Consider the following 17732-nt stretch of genomic DNA (forward strand, 5'->3'; position numbering starts at 1 on the left):
TTGGCTTCAATTGCTAAAATGGCGAAACGTTTGCATTTGTTTCATAACGTTTGGCTTATATCGCTAAAAAGGTAAAATGTTTGGATTTATTTCTTAACGTTTGTAAGCGTTTGGCTGAAATCGCTAAAAAGGGGAAACGTTTGAAATTTCGTAATATTTATAAACGTTTGGCTTAAATTGCTAAAAAGGTGAAACGCTTGGTTTTGCTTCGTAATGTTTGTAAACGTTTGGCTTACATCGCTAATAATGTGAAACATTTGGATTTGTTTCGTAACGTTTGTAAATGTTTGGCTTAAATCGCTAAAAAGGTAAAACGTTTTGATTTGTTTCATAACGTTTGTAAACGTCTGGCTTAAATCGCTAAAAAAGTTTAACGTTTGGATTTGTTTCATAACTTTTGTAAACGTTTGGCTTAAATCGCTAAAAAGGTGAAATGTTTGGATTTTTTTCTTACCGTTTGTAAACGTTTGGCTTAAATCGCTAAAAAGGTGAAACGTTTCGATTTGTTTTGTATCATTTGTAAACGTTTGGCTTAAATCATTAAAAAGGTGAGGATTTGTTTTCTAACCTTTGTAAATGTTTGGCCTAAATTGCTAAAAAGGTGAAACACTTTGATTTGTTTTGTAACGTTTGGCTTAAATTGCTAGGGGAAACGTTTGGATTTATTTCGTAGCATTTATAAACGTTTGGCTTAAAATGCTAAAACGGTGAAATGTTTGGATTTGTTTCGTACCGTTTGTAAATGTTTGGCTTAAATCGCTAAAAATGTGAAACATTTGGATTTGTTTCGTAATGTTTGCATATGTTTGGCTTAGATTGCTGAAAAGGTTGAATCTCTTGGATTTGCTTCGTAACGTTTGTAAACGTTTGGCTTAAATTGCTAAAAAATTGAAACGCTTGGTTTTGTTTCGTAATATTTGTAAACGTTTGGCTTAAATTGCTAAAAATGTGAAACGTTTGGATTTGTTTCGTAACGTTTGTAAACGTTTGGCTTCAATCGCTAAAAAGGTGAAACATTTGGATGTGTTTCGTAACGTTTGTAAACGTTTGGCTTAAATCGCTAAAAAGGTAAAATGTTTGGATTTGTTTCGTAACATTTTAAGCGTTTGGCTTAAATTTCTAAAGTGGGGAAACGTTTGAATTTGTTCCGTAACGTTTGTAAACGGTTGGCTAATATTGCTAAAAAGGGGAAACGTTTTGGTTTTGTTTCGTAACGTTTGGCTTAATCGCTAAAAAGGTGAAACGTTTGGCTTTAATTGCTAAAAAGGTTAAACGCTTAGATTGTTTCATAACGTCTGTAAACATTTGGCTTAAATTGCTAAAAAGGTGAAACGCTTGGATTTGTTTTATAACGTTTGGCTTAAATTGCTAAAAAGGTGAAACGCTTGGATTTGTTTCGTAACATTTGTAAACGTTTTGCTTAAATTTTTAAAAAGGTGAAACCTTTGGATTTGTTTTAAAACCTTTGTAAACGTTTGCCTTAAATTGCTAAAAAGGTGAAACGCTTGGATTTTTTCCCTAATGTTTGTAAACGTTTGGCTTAAATTGCTAAAAAGGTGAAACGCTTGGATTTGTTTTGTAACGTTTGTAAACGTTTGGCTTAATTTTCTTAAAAGGTAAAACTCTTGGATTTATTTCGCATTCTTTGTAAACATTTGGCATACATTGTTTAAAAGGCGAAACGTTTGGATTTGTTTGGTGGCGTTTGTAAACGTTTGGCTTAAATCGCTAAAAAGGTGAAACGTTTGGATTTGTTTCGTACCGTTTGTAAACGTTTGGCTTAAATCGCTAAAAAGGTAGAAACGCTTGGATTTGTTTCGGAACGTTTGTAAACGTTTGGCTTATATTGCTAAAACGTTGAAACGCTTGGATTTGTTTTGTTATGTTTGTAAACGTTTGGCATATATTACTAAAAAGGTCAAATGCTTGGTTTTTGTTTCGTAACGTTTGGAAATGTTTGGCTTAAATTCCTAAAAATATGAAACGTTTGGATTTTTTTCATAACGTTTGTAAATGTTTGGCTTAAATTGATAAAATGGGGAAACATTTGGATTTGTTTCGTAATGTTTATAAATGTTTGGCTTAAATCGCTAAAAAGGTGAAATGTTTGGTTTTGTTTCGTAACGTTTGTAAACGTTCGCCTTAAATCGCTAAAAAGGTGAGACGTTTGGATTTGTTTCGTAGTGTTTGTAAACGTTCGTCTTAAATTGCTAAAAAAGGTGAAACGCTTGGATTTGTTTCGTAACGTTTCTAAATGTTTGGCTTTAATTACTAAAAAGGTGAAACAGTTGGATTTGTTTCGGAACGTTTGTAAACGGTTGGCGTAAATTGCTAAAAAGGTGAAACACTTAGATTTGTTTCATAACGTTTGTAAATGTTTGGCTTAATTTGCTAAAAAGACAAAACGCTTGGATTTGTTTCGTAACATTTGTAAAGGTTTGGCTTAAGTCGCTAAAAATGTGAAACGTTTGGATTTGTTTCGTAACATTTTAAACGTTGGGTTTTGTTTCGTAATATTTGTAAACGTTTGGCTTAAATCGCTAAAGATGGGAAACGTTTGGATTTGTTTGTTAATGTTTGTAAATGTTTGGCTTCAATTGCTAAAAGGCGAAACGTTTGGATTTGTTTTGTAACGTTTGTAAACGTTAAATCGCTAAAAAGGTGAAACTTTTGGATTTGTTTCTTAACGTTGCTATCGCAAAAAAGGTTCAATGTTTGGATTTATTTTGTAACGTTTGTAAACTTTTGTCTTAAATCGCAAAAAAGAGGAAACGTTTGGATTGGTTTCTTATCGTTTGTAAACGTTTGGTTTAAATCACTAAAAACATGAAACTTTTGGTTTTGTTTCGTAATGTTTGTAAACGATTGGCTTAAATCGCTAAAAAGATGAAACGTTTGGATTTGTTTCATAACGTTTGTAAACGTTTGGCTTAAATTGCAAAAAAGTTGAAACGCTTGGATTTGTTTTGTAACGTTTGTAAACGTTTGGCTTAAATTGCTAAAAAGGTGAAACGCTTAGATTTGTTTGGTAACGTTTGGCTTAAATTGCTAAAAAGGTGAAACATTTGAATTTGTTTCATAACCTTTATAAATGTTTGGCTTAAATCGCTAAAAAGGTAAAACGTTTGGATTTGTTTCGTAACGTTTGTAAACGTTTGTGTAATATCCCGTAAAAATCCTTAAAATTTTCGATGAATTTCCGATTTCATTTTAGGATTTTTTTTAGGTTTCGTTGTTCGGTTCGGTTTAGGTTCTACTAAAAAAAATCCTTGGGTTGTGTTTCAACCAAATGGTTCAACCACAATCATGTAAATCAGGTCTCAATCAAGACCTAAAAAACACGCAAGGTCTCGTTCGAACCTTGAGGTCTCGAAGGAGACCTCATGTGTTGCTGTTGGTCTCGTACGAGACCAGCAGCGAGACCGGCTGAAATTGATCATTAGCATCTTGACTCACGTTTCCCTCCACTTTCCAACTCGATTTTAACCTAGATTCTTCGGTATTTAAATACGCTTTCTAAATAAAAAATCTTCACCACACTTCACATAAACCCTAGCCATCACCCTCTTGCTCATTCTCTGAGAAACATAGCTGGTATCGTCCTTCAGAGTCGCTGCCTCGGTAAGTTCCTTAATTCATTGAATTTCAGTTTTGGCATTTGAACGACATTCCGTAATTTGAGTCGTTCTCCTTCGTTTCTAGATCGAAATTGATTCTGTTTGATCCCAGAGATTCTAGACTCATGTATCTACGATTCCCCATCTCGATTTTGCAAAACGGTACGTGATCGACCTCGTTTCAATCGCCGTTCGGTTTATCGTCTAAGATTGTATAAACTGTTTCTTGTGTATATAGTTTTTGCCGATCCTTTCTTTCCCTTGGACTCTTACTTTGATATGTTTGTGACTATAAATCCCTAAGTATATTAGTTGTTACTTGATTTAATCTTAGTTTTTGATTAGTCTCTCGGCCGTAGTTATCGTTTTGGCTTTGTTTCGATTCTTAATCGTTATATCATGTCTCTTTTTATCAAAAGTTGTACTCTTGCCTTATCGTGGATGTTATACCTTGCATGACTCATGAATTGTTGATCTTGAGTCCTTGATTTGTTATTAATGAATTGTTGAATTTGGGGAAGCTTGAGTTTGATAGATGGTTACTGCAATTCGTAGGTTAGAGGGAATTTGGTTTTCCAAATGGAAGGAGATGGTCAAATATACATTTTGATCATTTAATTGTTTAGGCTAAATTAATTAAACCCTTAAACCCTTAAAGTTAAACATTACCTAGTAACTTGGATTTCGTTCTGATTTATAATTAAATATTATAAACGATAGCAATTTAGAAATTTAGTTAATATAATTACTCGATTAATTATATTTGTTTTCGAATATCAAAGTGGTTAAATTACAATTTAGCCCTTGGACATATTTTATCTTATTAAGTTGTGGGTTATAATATTATATTTCATTTTGAATTATAATAACTATAATTAATTTCGAATATCAATTTGGCATGAAATTGGCTAAATTACAATTTAGCCCTTAAACGCTTTTAAAACTTATTTAATTAAGTTTTTGGTTTGTAAACCTATACTTTGTTTTAATTGTAAACAAAAGTAATTAATTTTATTTCGAATTTCAAATTGGCTAAAATACAGTTTAGTCCCTAAATTGGCTAAAGTACAAATTAGTCCCTAAATTGGCTAAAATACAAATTAGTCCCTAAATTGGCTAAAGTACAGTTTAGTCCCTAAACTTTTATGAACTTAAAATGGTTAAATTTTGGTTGTAACTCGGGTTACTTGAAATTGAAGTTATTGAGTTCTGCTTTTAAAATGGATTATTATTTTATCGAATTATTTTATAAATATAAACTCGGGTTTATATTTGATAAACGTTTTGAGTCGGGTTAGACTTGGGTCACTCGACAAGTGAGATTAGCTTGTTAGTTATTGGTAACTCGGCTAACCTACTATTTGGAAACTAATTATTATTTAAAGATTATTTAAATAATATTTTCTAAATGGATTTTAAAGCATGGACTCAATAGACTTGTATTAATTGTGCGTTTCTACCTATTGGGTATTTTATTCCGACGTGTTAATTGCGCTAGTCCTATATGGTGTCTAGTACTCTATAGAGTTAGGGTCTCACTACAAAAAATTTGGCTTGTTGGGACGAACGAAATTTATCACGTTAAGCCCAAAATTTATCACAACAACGTTATTGTGACTACTTTGTGACAAATTTTGTTGGTCAAAACAAACAAGTCACAATAAGTCCATTTTATAGTTTGTCACCATAAATTTTCTATTGTGATAAAATTGTTTTGTCACATTCATATTTATTGTGACGAAAATGTATATCACAAGTAATCAAATGTTGTCAAAATTTGTCGTAATATACATCGGCTTCTAGTGACAAAACGCTAATATCGTGACAGAAAAATATTTATCACAATTCATATAAATTTGTCACTACATACACCGAGTTATTAGTGACATTTGATTTTATGGTGACAAAACCATATTTATCACAATTAATATACATTTGTCACTACATACGCCGAGTTATTAGTGACAAAAAGATTGTGAAGTAACAAAAAATATTTATCACAAGTAATATTTCATAACGTGACGAAATTAATTGTCATAATAATCAATTTGTTGTGATAAATTTAATTTATCATAAGAAGTAATTTAACATGACGTGACAAAATTAATTGTCATTATAATTTGTTAGTTGTGATAAATTTAATTTATCACAAGAAGTAATTTAACATAACGTGATGAAATTAATTTTCAATATAATTAATTAGGTGTGATAAATTGAATTTATCACAATAATTAATTTATCGTGACGTGACGAAATTAATTATCATTATAATTTGCCAACGGTGGCAAATTTAATTTATCACAACAAGTAATTTATCATAACGTGATGAAATTAATTGTCATTATAATTAGTTAGCTGTGACAAAATTAATTTTCATTATAATAGTATTTTATTATTTTCATTTGTATCGATACTAAAATAATTAAATACAGTAAATCGTTGCTAAAATCAATGAATAAAAAACAAAATCAATTCAAAAATTACATAAAATTATAAATGAATAAGTCTTCAATAATACTAAAATAACCGATCGTATGCAATCATGTAAAATATTTGCTAAAAAAAGAAACTGAATTAAGCCTAACTTTTGATATAGGTAGACGTCCATCTTCTTTCATTCCAACAATTATCATCTGCAAGAAAAAGAATACATTTATGATATACACTTTTATTTTTAAAGTGACATATTTAAGTGAATATTTTTGAAATTATAAAGGAAAATAAAAGCGTAAAGAATTAAAAAATATATTTAAGTCGTCACGTACTTAAAACTTTTGTTAGCAGTATCTCTCAAAATAAGGCTAGAACCCTTCCTAGAGACAGCCATAGTGTCACCAGTCTTCTTACCAGAGCATTGGTCCATGATAATGACATGCAAACCTTTATCTCTGCGTATGTGAATTCTCTTTTCCTCCGACAAAAGAGAACATAGAGATTTCAACAATTAACCAAAGCTGCATGTCAATCACCAAAGCAGTTCAATATGCGCAAACTAGCATAATCGAAAAAGCAAAGCAACAAAACTATCCTCAACAAAACTATCCATCATTCCTCTAAATTATTCATTAAAACTGTTGCAATTTCAACTATTAATTATGGTATTGCAACATAGCAAAATATGAACAACCCACTAAAGGTAAGATAACAGGCTCATTGCAGAAAATCATTGAGATAAATATGGAAACAGAATCAATAAAAAATGAGAAATTAAAATTGAGCTGAGAAATTAAATCAAAAACCAAAAACAGTTTTGATATAAGCAAGCAGATGGGCACCAATCAATGAATAATTTCAGTTCCAAAGAACTGATTTATATAACATGCTGAGTAACTAAATTTGGCGTCAAATGTTAAAGCAACTCTAGTAGGGATAAAAAAAACTAAAATATGATCCAAGAGAAGTTCAGTTATAAAATAGATAACATGCTGAGTAACTAAATTCATTCTCTATATTACATAATTTCTTTTCAAAAGAATGAAAAAACCATCAACCAAAACATTTTTCTTTCCAGCACACCCACCAAACATTAAGAAGAACAAATTACTTTTGGACATCACAAATACCTTAACACCAGTATTTTGGCATAGTTGAACAGCCTCTTTGACTCCAGGTCAACAAGGGTCTTGCATCCAGTCTCAACACAAATTAGCATCTTAAGCACCTATTGATAGTTTAGCATGGTGCCCAAATGAGTGCAACTTTTTATCAAAACCATGTTACATTCATAATCTATATTTCCTGGACCTCAAAATTCCATGTCTATCAATTTTGCTTTAGAAGAAATTTAATAACAGCCAAATTTTCAATTAAATAAGAAGTACGACATATGGATTTGGAAGGGCTTGAAAACTATATTTCCAACAAATAAAACTTGCAGAGAATAAGCATTAAAAGGGACCTTTTCATCATCCAGTGACACTACTTGACCATTTAGGTTGAAAATTTAAAGCATAATTCTAATAAATGCATGAGCTCATAATAACTCATTCAATCTCAAGAATCCCTCAAAGTTCATCATTTTCTTATAATCTTTTTTCCTTTTCCGCATTTAGGTTGAAAAGCGAGAAAAGCAGATTTCGACGAATTTCTGACTAAACACACTAAATTGGTAACCAAATTTTGGGAAGTTAAGAATAGTTTACAAGTTCACTAACATGATACTAGAATTTGCTTCCTTGGCAGTGTACCAAGAAATAAGCAAGACATTATAAAATTGCCAACAAACAAATGAGAGCATTGAAAGCAGTTTCTCAAACAATATTTCTTAAGATGCAAACTATAACTTCCTGCATTTCCTATAACGCACTACGGAAAACTGCTTTTTCAGAAGGATAAAATGCTATGGTTGGAAAGAGAAAGAGATAAAAACATACCAGCATAGTGCCACTGCCATCTGCTACTTTACAGCCAGACATTAGAAATGGCTCCCTTGAATTCTTGTATACATGCAGAATCAATAATCATACTTAAATAACAGAGGCAACATTAAGCAATTGGCCAAATTTAAGGATGAGTCGGGAGGCCTACAACATTTCTTTCTCCGGTCATGCTTGATTCATCAATAGCAAGTGAGTGACCAGTGATTAGAAGTCTGTCAGCAGGTACCTAAAGATGTGTTTACAGAATCAAGAAAATACGCTAGAAAAAATTGGAAGAAAAATACATTAGAAAAAAGGGAGAGCAGAAATGATGTACCTACCTGGTCACCAATGTTGAGTGGCACAACATCTCCAACAATAAGATCATATATGGAAACATCAATTCTTTTTCCACCTCTGATAACCTGCACGGACATGTTATAGTACGATTAATAAGAAGAGAAAAGATTAGAGGAAGACAATAAATTTCAAATGCATAGTTATTGTGATGTTGTGAAAATCCACCTCCATATGTATGTTTCTCTTCTCCTCAATCAAATTTTGGAACCGAAGAGACTGTTTATAATCACTAACAACTGACGGAAAAAGGAAAAAAATGTTAAGACCGTAGACATAGAAATAGTATACACTGACTTTTCCTTATGACTTCTTAAAGTTGGGATTACTTAATGGAGAACATAATAATAAAACTGATAAATTAATTTAGAAGTAAAAATGACGCAAAGCTTCTTTGACCATCAAATATTAAGTCAAAAAACTAATCCTTAAAAACAATTTCAAAACAATAATATCCCAGTGAAACAAGAAGATCGGATTAAGTCTTTGCAAGAGGAAGGAGAGGATGGGCCTTATTGTAAAGGAGAAAAAAACAGATATAAGATACCTTGACTCCCCAAACAAGAATAGCTTTTTCTGTTGGTGACCCAGAAAATTCTGGCTCTCCTCCACCCTTCCAAAACAGAAGGAAAAATATCAGAATCCATTGATGATATAGTAGCTGTCTTAACCAAATTGCTCTTAATAAATAAAATCTAGTAGACATTCAAACCTCATGAGTATAGACACTTCCATTTGTGTTCTGTGCAACATCTTCTATCAGTAAAGAGGATAGCTCAGGAGACAAATTCGACTTGCTGTCTGGTGGATCAATTTTTTGACAACTAACATAAGCATCGACAACACTCATATGCGAATAGGAAAAAAGAAAATGTTGCTCACTCAAACAGATGGAAGAATTTGAAAGATCTTATTTCCATCACCCTATGGCCCAAAAGAAAAACAAATTCAAGATGAACCATAACATTAACTTTCCAGCACACCCACCAAACATTAAGAAGCACAAATTATTGTGGATGTGTAAGACCTGATGTGAACTCATAGGTATATATCTAAACTAAAATCTTATAGCAGAAACATATTTACATTTCCATAACATGGCTCTAATGAAATTCAACGACATAAAAAGAAGGAAACTTATTAGCAAATTGATGCATCTCTCTACACATCTCCAACCAAACCCACACTCTACGTGCGCAACCCACATTAAAATGAGAAGTTGTGAACCTAAATAAACACTAAATCAGCGCTTTCTTTTAACTATAATCAATTTCAGTAAATATTTGACTTTTTAGGGTAAAATCTGTAATCAATTTCAGTAACAAAAAAATGAGAAACATGAAAATGAGAAACTAATTAAGCTTTCTATTTGTAATTGTATGAAAATAAGATTACGTTAAAGGTTTAATATCAACGTCGTATCGCCTAACAACAATAAACGAGAAACACCTTTGAAAAATGGAGATTGATTTGCAGTAATGAAGACTATTCCTGCGGATCATTATCATCTGAACAATGCATCCACAGCGGCGTTTCTGGTAGCAGTAGACCATACGTGGAATGGTAAGAGACAGAGGCTACGACGTTGCAAATTCGGAGCTCATTCGATTGTTCAATCAGTCTCGCCTCGTTTCTGCTGAATAATGGAGATTCGGAGATTCAGAAACACGGAGAGTAATTAGGGCGATTAAGAGATTTTGTGACAGAGATTGAGAGGTTAGGGCGGATGATGATGGAGGTGGAGGGTGGAAATGAAAAAAAAAAGAGTTTTCCTTTTAGAGGAAAATTTCATTAATTAAAAAATTTAAATAAGGAAGAATTTGGCATTAAAAAATCTGAAACTAGTTTTGGTTTCCCTCCTTTTTAATTTCGTTTGCCTCCTATTTTAGTTTAATTTTTTTAATTTAATTTGCCATGATTTTAACAAATCAAATCTATTTCAGATTTGTCAAGATTTCGTTTTATATCATTTGTAAATAAATTATAAATTATATATAAAAAGTAGTACATTTTAAATTTTATAAACAGTAAATTTTAAATAGAAAAATTAAGTAAAAAATAAAATTTTAAATGTGTCTAAATTTCTGCGAAATTGATTTTTGAGCAAAAAACGCATAAAAAACCTAACAATTTTTAAAAAAGACCGTTAATATGTTTTTCGTAGGTCAAACACGAGCCATTAAAAATTGCGGGAAAATTGTAAAACTACCTTATTGTAACGGTTTTCGTAGAGTTTGAGCATCAATAAGTAAATTTTTAACTTTTGATAAAAACTAGGAGAACTTAAAATTTATGTTAAATGTGCCTCAATTTACGCGAAATGTGTCTCGATTTATAAATACCGGAGTTGTCAATTTCTGAAAGAATTGTCTTGATTAAAATTGAAAATCTTCAACAAACGTCTCGCATAAACTAATTATAAACTACTTATAAACTGCTGGAAAAACTAAACTAAAAAGCTATTTAATAAAAATTAAATAATAACTAGTGTATTTTGATGTGGTTTTCTAAGATATAACAATGCCTTTTTATAGTGGAGGAAGCCCTGTAATAATATAACTCTTAATACAAGTCGAAGTTGTATTAGGAAATGCGTCGAGGTCGAAATAAGAGAAACAATCCAAATCCAAGTCTGATTTTGAAATTTAACCATATGTCTCGTTTGAGACATAACTTTAATTTTGAATGTCTCGTTTGCTCCTTGAAGTTTCGAACGAGAATTTGCACTCAGTAACTTTATTATGCCTAGGTCCCGTTCGAGACACTAGGGTCTCGATCGTTCGAGACCTAGCACAAATAAACCTGGGTTTCGATGCTAAGATGAAAGTTTCGTTTCAGACTTAGGCTTGATCATCAATTCCTTCTTTAAAATCCAATAGGTCTCGTTCGAGACACATATGTCTGGTTCGAGACCAGCCTTGATTTTTTCTTGGCTTTGATTTCTTCATTCGCAAGCTATCGATTTGATTCCATTCTGTCATCCCTACTCAATATCGCTCAAAATACTCGATAATCACTTAATAATCCCTGAAACACTAACACACATCATCAAGCATTACAAAACAGTGATCTTTAACATTTTATATACATTATTTATGTAACTATTTTCTATATTTATAGTACACCGTGTAATTTCTTCAAAGTTATATCATTTTGAGAAATTGCGGAAGTATGTTGAGGAAGATGAGGCTTAATTTCCAATTTGAGCTATAACGCTTATTTTCATTATTTTTCCGTCCAAATTTCACTTTAATAAATATTGATACTCAATTAATCGATATTATTTTCTTGAATACTAATTCCCGTCAATAATTTATTTAATTTATATTTTTCGGAAATTAAAATATTATTTTCCAATTTTAGGACTTAAATGTACTTTATTCCAAAAAGATTTCCTTATAACTTTCCTTATGGATTATAATATTGAAATTCTCTTATTATAATTTCAATAACAACCTTCTCGGGTCCTCTTTTATTTAATACACCCGATAAATCCTTTATTCTATCATTTTGACGATTCAAAATGAGACGCAGCGTTTGCTTCCGACATGTCCAATTTTCAGGGTATTACAGAGTCGCTGTTGAGAGAGATACGTTTAAGTAAGTTTATGCATCTCTGGCAAAATCCAATTTACGTTAAACGTGCCTCCATTTACGTTAAACGTGACTCAATTTACGTGGAATGCATCTAAATTTCTACGGAATTAATATATGAGGAATATGTCTCGATAATGTGTTTTTTGTAGTTCAAACTCAAATCGTCAAAAATAGCAAGAAAATTTTAAAAACTAGCTTATTGAAATTACTACAAGAAAAAAGTTCATTAGCCATCAATATTTTGCGAACGGTAAAAATTCCGGTCGCAGTTAATTATAAGAGCGGGAAGAATGTCGCTCTTTTTTTGGGCTAAACAAGTGGCTCCAACTATCACTTTTCACGTTTTTTGTTGATAATTTCATTGAGGTAATTTATATAAAATTGAGTATTTCAACCTTACAATAAAATTATCTCTGAATCCCTAATTAATCTTGCGCCACAAATGGAGAAGACGATGATTGTTATCACGGTGATGAGTATGATGAATTTCGCGATTTCTCAGGTGACTAGTTAAACTTTCCTAAGAAATCATTATCAATTTAAATTCATATGTACAAATTTCCTAAGTACTTTATCATTTCGAAACTAAAATGTTAAACCCTACAAAAATCTTAATCATACTCTTTAAGCTTAGGGAAGTTCTAAGGTTACTTTTTTTAATTGTTTTGTTAATATGTAAAGTGATGTTTATTTTGTAAAAGATAAATCAGAGTAACCACCTTAAGCCTAAATTTTTATTATCTACATTTTGTATCTAATGCAGTTATGAGGATGAGCCAACAGAGCCTGAGATTGAAGTAAGGATTGAATTAACTTTGTGAATTGATTATTGCCACATGTGTTGCTTGCTTTGAATCATCTATTATTAATTTTCTAAAATAAAATGTCTTGTGGAATGAATGGATTATAAAAGGAAGGGGCGGATGAGGATATTGAGAACAATAATAATAAAGATATTAATGGGGAACCCATTGAAACTGATGATAATGAAGCTGAGGAACCAGTGGAACGGCTTCGTAAGACATCCAAATTTATGACATGGCTGCCGGTACAGCGAAGAGTGAAGAAGATGAAGAAAGGTCTTTCACTTATTTTTGATGATTTATCTGTTGGGTTTTATTGTTTCCTTAACTTTATAGATAGAAGGTTTTGCTTTATAAGGTTTTGAGTCTACTTCTATTTTTAAAGACAAAGATATTATGCTTGAACTAGTAGTAATTAACTCTTAAACTCTTGAAGTTTGGTGTTTTCAGTAGTAAACATCACGGTTAGACTATTATTATATCAGATTTAATTATAGTAAAAGTTGTGAAGTTGTATAATGTGAATCGCTATGTCTTAAGACATCATTCAGTTAAAAATGATTTGATATTTTGTGAACCATTAAGAATACTAATGCTGTGAAAACTCTAGATTATGGAGCTTGACGTGTCTAGGAAGAAAGCAGATGCACAAGGTTGCACTACTAGAGCCGATGGTGTGAGGTGTTAGCTACTTGTCTTGTTTGAATAATTTGTGTGTGCCATCTTGATAAGATGCATTATTTAACTTTTAATTGTAATTTTGTCCAGGTTCCCTGCGATAAAGATAATTCTAGACTAGCTAACTTATGATAGTGATATGCTTTCCCATTTCCTTCAGGTAAACAGAAAAATTTCTTGTTTTTAGACTCCTTTCTTTGCTCTTTCCCTCGCTGCCACTATAGTTATTTTGGAATTCTGTTTCTTTGGGTAGGATTATAAAAACTGGCGGAGTGGTCTGACTCTGTCTCTTAATTTGTTTAGCAATCAGACTTTGTGCTGATTAGATTTTCCTTGATGCAGGCCAAATGGTACTTGTAAGCCGTTGCTGGCGGGTGTGTGGGTGCGATGTACAATGTTGCACTTTGTTATTCAGTTGGGAAAAGTTTGGCCCAGAGCCATCGGCAAGCAAGAATTGTCCGAGATTGAGATTGGAAATCAGCAATGCTACTATAAAATCGATGAAGGGTGGAAATCCAACGCACTCAATCTCTTCAGACATAACAATTCATATCTTATGCAAATTGGTAAGTAACTATTTGCATTTGCAATATACTATGTCATCATGATGGCTTGTGTTTATAGTAATGTTGAATTGTTTCTGATTTAGATGAAAAGTTGTGACATTAAACTCTTCCTTTTAAATTTAGGTAACTGAAGAGAGGCTTGCTGACTTTGTATTTTTGTCTTGAGTACCTTTATTTGGTGATTGTTTGGCTTTAGAGCATCTTGATTTCTCTTCCAATAGGTTTAGTGGTGATCTTTCTGATGCAATTGGTTTATGTGGTAAGTTAAGTTGTTGAACACTCTGCTTATGAGGTTTATGTGGTAAGTTAAGTTCTTGTTCTTGTAGGTTGATCATGGTCCTAAACTTGCTATTAGAGATGTAGCTTTTAAGTTGCTTGGGGATTGAAATTTCAGACCAATTTTTAATGGTATGATTTTTGGAGCACGCCAACCTCACTTAGATTTCTTGGGTGTTAAAATGTGCAAATAAGTTTCTTCTTTTAGAACTTATGCTTTAAATGATTTCCTAATAGGCTGTGTGACATTATTTATTTCGTAAGAACTAATTTTGATTGATGGTCTTCTCGCATTTAAATTATGACCTTGAAGTCCTTAAATACAAAACTGATAAGTGTACATTTTTAGTTAGTTTAACTGTTAGTTACTTTATTTTCTCATCTCAGTGTTCATTTTCCATCTGTCTTTTATTCTTTTACAAATTCTGCTTATTTTTTATTTTCTAACTGAAAGAACTTGCCTGGAATAACTCTAAAACTGCATATGAATATACATTTTTTTAATCTGCCTGTATTATTAAATTCAGTATCCTTCAGACTATTCCGCCGTAACTGCTGACGTTGCCCTTTATCCGCTGCTGCTCTTGTTGTCATTCTTCCATCTCTACTGTTGTATCATCGATTAAAAGACCTATGCCCCAGCTTATTGCCGATTCCTAAAAACCAGGCTGCAAGGGTAAATGTTATCACCTCAATGCTAGAAAATGTTTATTTCTGCATTAAATTTTTCAAGTTTGGTGTTGGCTTGTATTTTTTTTTATAGTTGCTTCTATACCTGTAAAATCTATAAGGTTATATACCAGTTTTATGTTCGCTATATCATGCATATCCTGTATATGGTTAGGCCGACTGATCTTACTATAATTTGGCCAAAAAGAGACAAATGTCTGATTGGTTAATGAACAGTATCTGAAGCCAAAAAAATGATGGGATACATGTGTTCTTGTATTCATGGATGTGTGCTTATGCAAATGACGATTAATCGCTCTAGATATTTCTATACTTGCATTACGTTCTTACCTCTTTATGGGTTAGTGTTAAAATGGTATTTGCGGGTGGAAATTAGAGTAAGAGAAGGAAGGGCGGTCAATATTCACATGTTTTGTGCTTGTGGACCGGGCTTACTTCTCTGCACTGTGAGGGCCTTGGACAACCTTGATTCAGTTGGTTACCATGGAATGATGCAATTTACAGTTCGTATGTAAAATCATATAACAAACTGATCAGGCGCTAACCTTAGTTTTTTAACTCAATTTGTCTGTAGCGTAGCAACAAAGTTATGTTCTTCAATGATTTTTCTTTATTATTTAATTTTTTTAGTATCACACATTCTTATACGCTCTCTTTCTATTTATTTATGTTTTTTACAAATGAGAGTGGAAGTTTGAACTCGGAAATTCGGAGTTTGAACATAATATCTCGACCATTCGACTATTTTGAACTCGAGACTCGAGTCGGGTTTGTGCCTCTAATGCTTTGTTTAGTGTCATCAACTCATAAAATTAATGGTTTTAAAAACTGAAATTTCCGAAATAGAATATTTAAAGCTCTACCTCGAGTTTGTACGAATCAATTAAAAATTTAAATTATCAATTGAAAAAAGAAGCAATTTGAATGTGCAATTCATCCTTCATTAATCAATTTAATATTTTTCTTAAAGTAAAAAAAAATACCTGGGAAAATAATCAACAACAAACACAGCAATGATGGAAATGCGCGGTGGCAAAAGTACAATAAAAAAATTGATGTGGTAGTGTGGTGTTAATATTCAGTAAAAAAAAGTTTTGCCCTATCTTGATTTTTGTTTTAAAGAATAAAGAGTGTTTTGATAAAATAAGAAGTTAACCTAATTTGGATACTTTAATTTTACTTGCCACATATCTTTTTTATCACAATAAAATACAATTTCATGACACATTTAATCTTGTCATCATTAATATTTTTCCAATTGCATAGTGACACAATATTTATTTATCACAATATCATTTAATTTCACTTAATTGCTACCAAAATAAATTTGTCATAATATTTTTACATATTATGATAAAATTTATTTTTATCATAGTAACTGTATTTTTAATATACAGTGATAAATTTTTTACATATTATGATAAAATTTGACACAATAAACAGTAGTGTAAAGATTGTTTTTCGAATTATTTTTTAACATATATTTTCTGCAATTCCTTTTTGTTTTTCTATTTTGTGTTTTTTTGTGTTTCATAAGGTTGACATAAGGTTCATATTCTGTCATTATAACTTTATTTTTAAAATACGGGAACAAAACATTCGTTTTGGCAAACTACTTTGTCACAAAAACATATTTACTTTTTTTGCAGTGACAAATAAATTTGACACAATATTAATTTATTACAATATCATCTAATTTCACTTAATTGCTGCAAAAATAAATTTGTCACAATATTTTTACAAATTATGATAAAATTCATTTTATCATCATAACTTTATTTCTAATATACAGTAACAAAATGTGTTATTTTGTCACAATAAACATAATTAATTTTTATAGTGACAAAATATATCTAATTGCTGCAAAATAAAATTTGTCACCACTTTTTCAAATATTATGATAAAATTTATTTTGTCATAAAAAAAATATTTTAAATTACGGCGACAAAACATTTTTTTGTCAAAATAGTTAGTCACAACAAACATAATTAATTTTTATAGTGACAAAAATGGTTGACACAATATGTATTTGTCACAATATCATTTCATTGAACTCTCATTGTGATAAAATATTTTTTTTTTGTCACAATTAACCTATTTATTATGACAAAATATAGTTTGTCACATATTTTTTTGTCATAACAAGCCAAATTTTTTGTAGTGTCTGTTTTTAATAATTTTTTTATTTGTCTAAACCCGTGTATTGTTCGTGCTTTAGAGGCGAACCAGGATTAGTTGCTTGCCGGTTATCACGTGGATTAGCAAGCTGTGAATTTGTAGTTACTATTTACCGCTTTATTAAGTAAATTGTTATTTTAATATTAAATATATATATTGTACGTATATTGCGAACTGTTTTTATATTATGGCTCTTAGTTGGAACATGCTACCTAATGGGCATCATTAGGACTGCGTGCGCACTAGTAATGATCTGGGTAAGGTATATATGGAAATGTGGTAACTCGGTGTGAGCATAGCTCTCGGGACCAAATAGAGTAACTCGGTGTAGCACAGCTCTCGGGACTCTGGATATGGTAAAAGTATGGTTAGTGGTAACTCGGCTCTCGGGACTAGGCCTATTGGATTATGTTTATTATTTAGAATTGTGGATTAGGGTTCAAACTATTATTCGTAATATCATTATTAAATGTTTTAAACAATTTTAAAGGTTTTCCACTTGATAAATGAAATAGTGGTATAAACTCATCTCAGTATATCTGACCCCGTTGTTTTCCCAATTTTTCCCAGTGTTATGATCTGAGAGAGTCTAGTGATCTTCATCTTTACTTT

General features: G+C 31.4%; 2 long non-coding RNA genes across 2 annotated transcripts; both read right to left on the reverse strand.

Annotated features, from left to right (window-relative positions):
• Positions 1-6107: 6107 nt before the first annotated feature.
• On the reverse strand, positions 6108-6635 carry LOC126670611 (uncharacterized). The gene is made up of 2 exons (XR_007638764.2): positions 6383-6635; positions 6108-6250 (listed from the first exon to the last, which is right to left on the reverse strand). It is a non-coding gene; the product is annotated as an uncharacterized LOC126670611 (long non-coding RNA).
• A 1509-nt stretch (positions 6636-8144) lies between these two features.
• Positions 8145-8563, reverse strand: LOC130015072 (uncharacterized). The gene is made up of 3 exons (XR_008790098.1): positions 8501-8563; positions 8317-8400; positions 8145-8222 (listed from the first exon to the last, which is right to left on the reverse strand). It is a non-coding gene; the product is annotated as an uncharacterized LOC130015072 (long non-coding RNA).
• Positions 8564-17732: the final 9169 nt, after the last annotated feature.

This window comes from Mercurialis annua, linkage group LG2 (genome assembly GCF_937616625.2).
Source record: "Mercurialis annua linkage group LG2, ddMerAnnu1.2, whole genome shotgun sequence".
Lineage (NCBI taxonomy): Eukaryota > Viridiplantae > Streptophyta > Magnoliopsida > Malpighiales > Euphorbiaceae > Mercurialis > Mercurialis annua.